The following is an 8151-nucleotide window of genomic DNA, read 5'->3' as shown; positions in this document are numbered from 1 at the left end:
CGTTGTCATTGGGGGTGCATATTTGCATAGACTCACAAACTTAGAATAGTATCCTTCCAAGGTTAGGCTTAATTTTCGTAAGTTGTAGAATTCATTCATCTTGATTGATTCAAAAGATAGGGGAAGATAACATTCTTTCACAGCTTCTTTGATCTCCTCCCAAGTTTGGGAAGCTTTTGTTACCCCTTTATCTTGGCAAAAATGTTTCCACCAAAGCTTAGCTTCACCAGTAAAATGAAGACGAGTAGTCATGGACTGATTTGCAGCAGTAGTTTCAGCAGTTAGGAAATAGTCGTCCAAAGCCTCAATCCATACTTCTACATCTTTCTCCACCTTGGGTCCTTCACCCCTAAACCTAGGTGGTGGTATTTGCTTGAGAATAAACTTCTTCTCTTGGAGTTCCTTGTATGTTTCATCAATTTGCACTACTTGGCGATTCTAATTATCACACAAGTTGAATGTTAGATTTGATTTTCCAAGAGTTAAAGTACCTGCTCTCTCTTAGTCAACTATAGAAATTAAGGTAATCTTTATTTATCAAAAGAGTAATACAATGGAGATCAGTCATGGACTTCGTGTAATGATATATTTACAAAGTAAGGGGGTTTCTTATTTATCTCTAAGGCTCTATAAACTGAGGGTAAAGGAGGGAATCCTATGATAGAATAGCCATTTCGAGCATGTCTCCTGTGGACTATTATACGGTCAGGAGGTATAATTTGGATGACTTGTTCAGACACCCAACGATGTAGGGTCATTATCTCGCCATTAATTGTCATAGTATCATTAACCCTCTACCCTTCAAATAAGAAGCATCGAACTAGTTTTAGTTCTTCAAGCCACTGAATTATCTTAAGATCGACCTTGAGATTCCCGTATGATCAGGGTTGATCGTGAAGAAGTTCCAAGCTATTCTCCATGGCATTCTTCTAAACCAACCCTGTTGGATTCGAGTGTAATGAGGGTCTACCATATTCTCAAGAATTGTCATCATGGATTCTCGAAACTCAATGTTGAGTTTTGGCAGGAAGTGGAATACATTATCTCAAAAATCAATCGCATAAAGTGTACTTTACCGTTTATCTATCAAAACAACTCAATTATCATCATAAGCTCATAACTCATGCTCTTCAAAAAGTAATAATGAGACTTTATATTTATAAAAAGTATTTACAAAGATATATTGATCATATTTATGATCTACCAATACACCATCTCATGGATCCTTTCCTCATGAAAAGTATCAGGGTCTATGCTCTCATATCTTGGGGGACTCTCATGTACATGGCAAACAACATAAGATGGTGGTTCCTGGGGATAACCAGAACATCCCGTACTAAAATAAGGCCTTCTTGGTACTACAACTACTCTCTCGTATGGTACTATTTGTAGCACTTTTCGATATATCCACAAGTTTTTAGGTATAGGCTCATTCCCAATGTCTAGTAACTGTTCAATAAAGGCACTGAACAAAGGGTATATTTTAACTATCCTTAATCGTTCAGAACATCGAATCCTCCATAGTTCGTAATGAAGAAGGATGTTACGCCCACAATGTATCCCCATATGTAACCTATTCCTTGGCCAGAAATCTCTCATGTACCATGAGTTAGGATGAGGTTGCAATATAATTGGAGGAATAAAGATCATCTCCATTATCTCAAATATAACCTCGTGGTATGAGAAATTATTCGACCCTGAGGCTACTTGATACATGATGGAAAAAATATCCCGCAAACGTGTAGCTTCCTCATCGCTAAGTTCCTATGGGCACAATGTGTATGCTAGTGTTAATACAAGATAGTTAACAACAGTTTTCTTCATACAAGTGTGATCATTTTATTAATTACTTTTATACATTGACTTCTTAACCTTACACTAAAAGCTCATTTGAAACCTAGGCTCTGATACCATGTGTGAGGTGCCTCCTCCAACAAACCCGGAGGAGTCCTCTTAGTAGTCACTGAAATTCATATCCATGCACATCACCATCCCGTCTCCCCATGGGAATCCTTGGACTTAGTTGAACATGGGAATCTCAGTTCTACTTCACAAGGGAAGCGTGGATAAGTCACCCCTAACAGCAATCTAATGCCCACATAAGAAAGACCACTTTGTAATCAATCAACAACAAAAGTGAGGTTAACACCGCACTTGGTTCAAAGAGAGTGAGAGATGGGGGAGAGTGTAACTCGATCTCCCTACCCATAAGGTAATTATCTTAGCTTCGGCCCCCTAAAACGGTGTTAAACCTAGTAACTAATCCTACCGATATTGGAAGAGTTACGATTTAATCAGTTCTATCTAGTGTCGAAAAGTTACTTGACTTATTGGGTCCACCCAACCATAGGCGTGTCAAGATTGTGGGAGAGAAGGAAGGAGTCTCACTTGTAGCTTTCTTGCTTGCACAATGGGGGAATACACACAGAGGTGGAGGCTGAAAACAGTTTTCCTCTTCTTAGTTGTGTAAGCCAAAAAGAACTCTAGTACATAGAAATAGAAGAACCCTATATATGGGTCTCAAACCAAACTCAACTAACTAAGGTGGCATACTAACTGAGCCACGAACTAGAGTAGATAAGGATAGCTGTCATCTAGCTATTATTCATGGGCGGTGTACCAACCGCATTTGCAACTAACACGTCGGTGACATAAATGCACAACGGTCACCCTGGCATATCACGAGTGGAGCTCGATATCTCAACACTCCCCCTCGAGCTCAATCCCAATTCCTGCACACCAAGCAGGTCTCTGAACTTGCGCAGTTTCTCTGTACCCAATGCCTTCGTAAATATGTCAGCTACCTGATCCTCTGTGCTGACATAAACTAGATCAATAAGACCTAGTAAAACCCTCTCCCGCACATAGTGATAATGCACCTCAATGTGCTTTGTTCTAGCATGATAAACTGGGTTATTTGCCAAGTTTATACTGCTCATGTTGTCACAATAAATGACAACTGGCCCATCTGTAGGCTGATGCATATCATAAAGTAGCTTATGCAACCAAGCTACCTCACATGCAGCCATTGCTGTGCCCCTGTACTCAGCTTCTGTGCTCGACAAGGCAACTGTAGGCTGTTTCTTGCTGCTCCAAGTGACTGCAGCACTCCCAAAAGAGAACATATATCCATTAATAGATCGTCTATCAGAAATACTACCAGCCCAATCAGCATCAGTGTATCCATGCAACTGTATTTGAACCTCAATCTCATAAAATAGTCCATACTGCAATGTGGACTTCACATACCTGAGTATGCGTCTAGCTGCATCCAAATGCGGTTTCCTTGGAGCCTGCATAAACTGACTTACCAATCCAACAGAAAAGCTCAAATCTGGCCTGGTAATAGTCATATAAATCAAACTTCCTACTATGCATCTGTACATAGTAGGGTCTTCCAAAAGCTCACTTGCATCTGCGGTCAGCTTCACATTCTGCTCCAAAGGAACTGAAATAGGCTTATAGCCTGTCATCCCATATTTGGACAGCATGTCCAATCCATACTACCTCTGCAAGAGTTGTATCCCACTTGGTGATCTAATCACCTCAATGCCCAAGAAATAACGCAACTCTTCCAAATCCTTGATCTCAAACTTCTGCTTCAATAGCATTTTTACATGAAGGATATCTTCATCACTGTCACCTGTCATAATCAAATCATCAACATAAATGACAAGTAGCATAATACATTTCTCTGTTTTTCTCACATAAAGTGAGAAATCTGCCTTGGAAATTTGAAAGCCAATAGTGACAAGATATTGTCCTATCTTGTCAGACCATGCTCTAGGTGCTTGCTTCAAGCCATACAATGCTTTCTTCAACCTGCAAACAAACTCAGGATGAACAACATGCACATAACCTGGTGGCTTCTCTATATATACCTCTTCTTGCAAATCACCATGCAAGAAGGCATTCTTTACATCCATCTGATGTAAAGACCATTCCTTTGATGCAGCCATAGCAATGACTGCTCTTACGGTTGCCATCCTTGCAACCGGACTGAATGTTTCTTCATAGTCAATGCCATATGTTTGTGCATACCCCTTGACTACTAATCTTACCTTGTATCTGTTCACAGAACCATCTGCATTGTGCTTCACCTTATAAACCCACTTACAGCCAATTGCATTCTTACCTTTAGGCAAAGGTACCAATTCCCATGTAGCATTTGTTTCCAAGGCATCCATTTCTTCATCCATGGCTTTCTCCCATTTTTCTTTTCCCATGGCTTGCTCAAAAGAAGTGGGTTCTGGTTCTTGTATCACTTTGACCATATATGCATAGTGAATGGCTGTAAATCCATCATATTTCAACCTATCCACAGGATACCTAACTCTGGTTGACCTGCGCAAAGTAGGTTCACTCCCAGGTGCTCTCAAAACATCCCTGGTCTTCCTTACTCTAGGTGTAACAATAGAAGGAATACCCAACTCATCATCAATGCTCTGTTCTGAGCCACTGGATTCACTATCCACATAAGAGTGACCTGCATTCACATCAAACATGGGCTGATCTACCTTCTCTTTTCCTTTTCGTGACACCTGCATACCACTATTTGCACTGCCTTGAGAAGATTCTCCTGATCTCAATCTGCCTGTCCATGGCGAAGAATGTGAACCACTGCTAGAGGACGCTCCAGGTCTACTAATATCTTGTGACTGCTGTTGAGAATTTTGTACAACATTACCATTTTGTGTATCTACATTATCAATCACATTTACTGGTTTATACCAGCTACTCATCTCATCAAAAACAACATCTCTGCTCACTGTAAACTTACGAGTAGAAGGGTTATAGCATCTATACCCTTTTTGTTGTAGAGAATAACCAATAAAGATACACTTCTCAGCTTTTGGATCCAACTTGGATCTCAACTCATCTGGCACATGAACATAGGCAATGCAGCCAAAAATTTTCAAATGAGAAATATCTGGTTTCCTATCAGTATACCTCTCCTCTGGAGTCATGCCATGTATTGCTGCAGTGGGAGTCATGTTCATTATGTAGACTGCTGTAGCAACTGCCTCAGCCCAATAAAAATCTGGCAAGTCTTTTTCATTGAGCATGGCACGAGATACCTCTCCAATATGCATGTTTTTCCTTTCTGCAATTCTATTTTGTTGTGGGGTATGACTGCATGAATATTGCTGCTTTATGCCATGCTCCTGCAGGAACCTTGCAAACTCATTTGAGAGGTACTCTCCCCCTCCATCTGACCTTAGGCCTTTTATTCGCAGACCTGTTTCTTTTTCAACCATAGCTTTAAGAGTTTTGAAATGCCCAAAAACTTCACTTTTCTTTTTCATAAAATACACCCAAACTTTTCTGCTATAGTCATCAATAAAAGTGACAAAATAATAACAGCCTCCAAGAGATGCAGCTTTAGTAGTCTACACATCAGAGTGGATTAATTCCAATGGCTTCTTACTCTCTTGAACATGTCTAAGAAATGATTTCCTTGCTTGTTTTCCAAATTGGCAGGCTTCACATACCTTATACATTTCTGCAACCTTGAATTTAGGCAATCCTGTAACAATATTTTGGGCCTGCATTGATTTAAGTCGTTGTACATTAACATGACCAATGCGTTTATACCAGATATCAATATCTGCAACTACACCAGTCCCATGTGCAAACATTGCTGCACTCAATTCAGACATGTCTGCATCCAATGTAAACATTCTGCCCTTCTTCTTTCCTTTTGCTATCAAGCGACCTTTATTTTTCATATCCTCAACAAAGCATCCATGAGGATTAAATCTGACCTGCAAGCCCTGTTCAACCATTTGACCAACAGAAACTAGATTCTTGGTGATATTCGGGACATGAAATACATCAGACAGGTATTTCTTTTTCCCATCCTGCATAGACAAAGGAATTTTTCCAATCTGCACAATAGGATGTGCAGTATCATCACCAGTCTCCACAAATCCTGGTTTTTCCATTTTCCTTGCATCCTCCATCCATTCTGCATGACCTGTCATGTGGTTTGATGCACCTGAGTCAACATACCATACATAGTTGCTTTCTTCTGCACTTGTCACAGAATTGTTCGTGTGCTGCACCATAAACAAATGCTCATTTCTGTCATCACCCTGTCTACTAGAAGATGCACAATTCCCTTGTTGCAATTTACCATTCATGATGTGATTCTGCTTTTTATAGCAGTCCTTAGCCATATGACCCATTTTACCACAGTAGTAGCATTCCACGTCCTCCTCCATAAGATTGGTTTTCTTGAGTTTGCTGCATATTCTGATTCCTACCACGGCCTCCAAATCGGCCTCCTCTACCTCTGCCTCTACCTCTTCCAGCATTTGAGTAGAAGACAGTTTCTTTCGAACTTCCTCCTGAAGAAGATGCACCACCATTTCTCTACTCCTTAGAAATTAGAAGAGCAATCAACTCCTCAAAATCAGAAAACTTTCACGAACTGAAATGGATGTCCAAAACTGTGCATAATCCTTTCCTAGACCATTCAAGGTCACAGAAACTAAATCATCATCTTCCACTGGCGACCCAATGGAAGCAAGTGCATCTGCAATCTTCTTCACCTTCATGTGGTAGTCATTGATGCTCATACTTTCTCTTTGCACATTGTGCAACTCTTGCTTGAGCTGCATTTTCCTGGCTTGCGTATTTGTGCTATACATTTTTGACAAAGTATCCCATGCCTCCTTTGGCGTACTTGCATCCTGAATATGCACGATCATAGAGTCTGAAATACTGATAGACAGCCAGTACATAACTTTCCTGGCTCTCTCATGCCATGCTTTGAATGCCTGCATTTGCTGTTGATTGGGAATATCAGGAAGAACTGGTTTTTCTTCATTTCCTGCAACAAATTCCCAATATCCTTTTCCCATAAGGAAATTCGTCATTCTAAACTTCTATGCTTGGAAGTTGTTCTTGTCAAGCTTTTCAGTGACAATCTGTGAAAGAGAATCAGACGCCATTACAGAATACTGCAAAAAATTCTGTCACTGCAAAAAACACAGCTTCACCCTCACAAGGGCAAATCTGCAAAACTGGCGAAAGTGGTATTTGACCACACAGTCACTTCCTAGTGACGATTTTGCATCAACAGGCCACAAGGATGATTCTGTAACTCCCAATGTCTCTGCGCACAGGCATACGATGCAATTTCTACAGTAACTTTTCATCGACCTGTAGAACAGTGGTCGCACAGCATAAAACAGGGATTTTTCCTGAGTGCGTGCAGAAAACTTCCGCCTCCAAAACAGGCCCGGAAATGGCCTCAAATAAAAAAAACAGGGTCGCCAAGGGCTAAAGCCCTGTCCCGCAATATATATTGCCCTCTTGCTTCACCGCGAAGGGCGTCTCAACCTGAGACAATGCACTCTTGCAATTTTCGGCTGTGCTGCCTGCAGAGATCTGCTCCCAAAACAGAAAATGAAAGCAACACTGCTTCTCTTACCAGAACACCGCGAGCTTGGCTTGCTTTCTTGAGCTCCTTACTACGAACAAGGCTCTAATACCATGTCAAGATTGTGGGAGAGAAGGAAGGAGTCTCACTTGTAGCTTTCTTGCTTGCACAATGGGGGAATACACACAGAGGTGGAGGCTGAAAACAGTTTTCCTCTTCTTAGTTGTGTAAGCCAAAAAGAACTCTAGTACATAGAAATAGAAGAACCCTATATATGGGTCTCAAACCAAACTCAACTAACTAAGGTGGCATACTAACTGAGCCACGAGCTAGAGTAGATAAGGATAGCTGTCATCTAGCTATTATTTATGGGCGGTGTACCAACCGCATCTGCAAACTGACACATCGGTGACATAAATGCACAACGGTCACCCTGGCATATCACGAGTGGAGCTCGATATCTCAACAAGGCGTCTAATCATCAGGATCGAAGCCTCCCACTTTCCTCGATGGGGTTTGCTTAGTTTTCTAATTAGCAAAGCATACTACCACATTGTTTGGACATATAAAACCAGCTTTCTTTTATTACTCCGTTAAACTTGGTTCCTTAAACTCAATCTTTAGCACATAACAAACAATTCAAAAAATCAGATACTTTATTTCATAATAACATCCACACTTCGCAAAGTGGTACAAAACCATCTTTCCGCAGAAAGACACCGACCTAGGACCTTCAAATCCATCGGGATTAGGCTGTATGTGAT

Source organism: Lygodium microphyllum, chromosome 3 (genome assembly GCF_053477565.2).
Source record: "Lygodium microphyllum isolate KBCC chromosome 3, Lygodium_microphyllum_v1.1.10, whole genome shotgun sequence".
Lineage (NCBI taxonomy): Eukaryota > Viridiplantae > Streptophyta > Polypodiopsida > Schizaeales > Lygodiaceae > Lygodium > Lygodium microphyllum.
Note: the sequence above shows the minus strand (reverse complement) of the source record.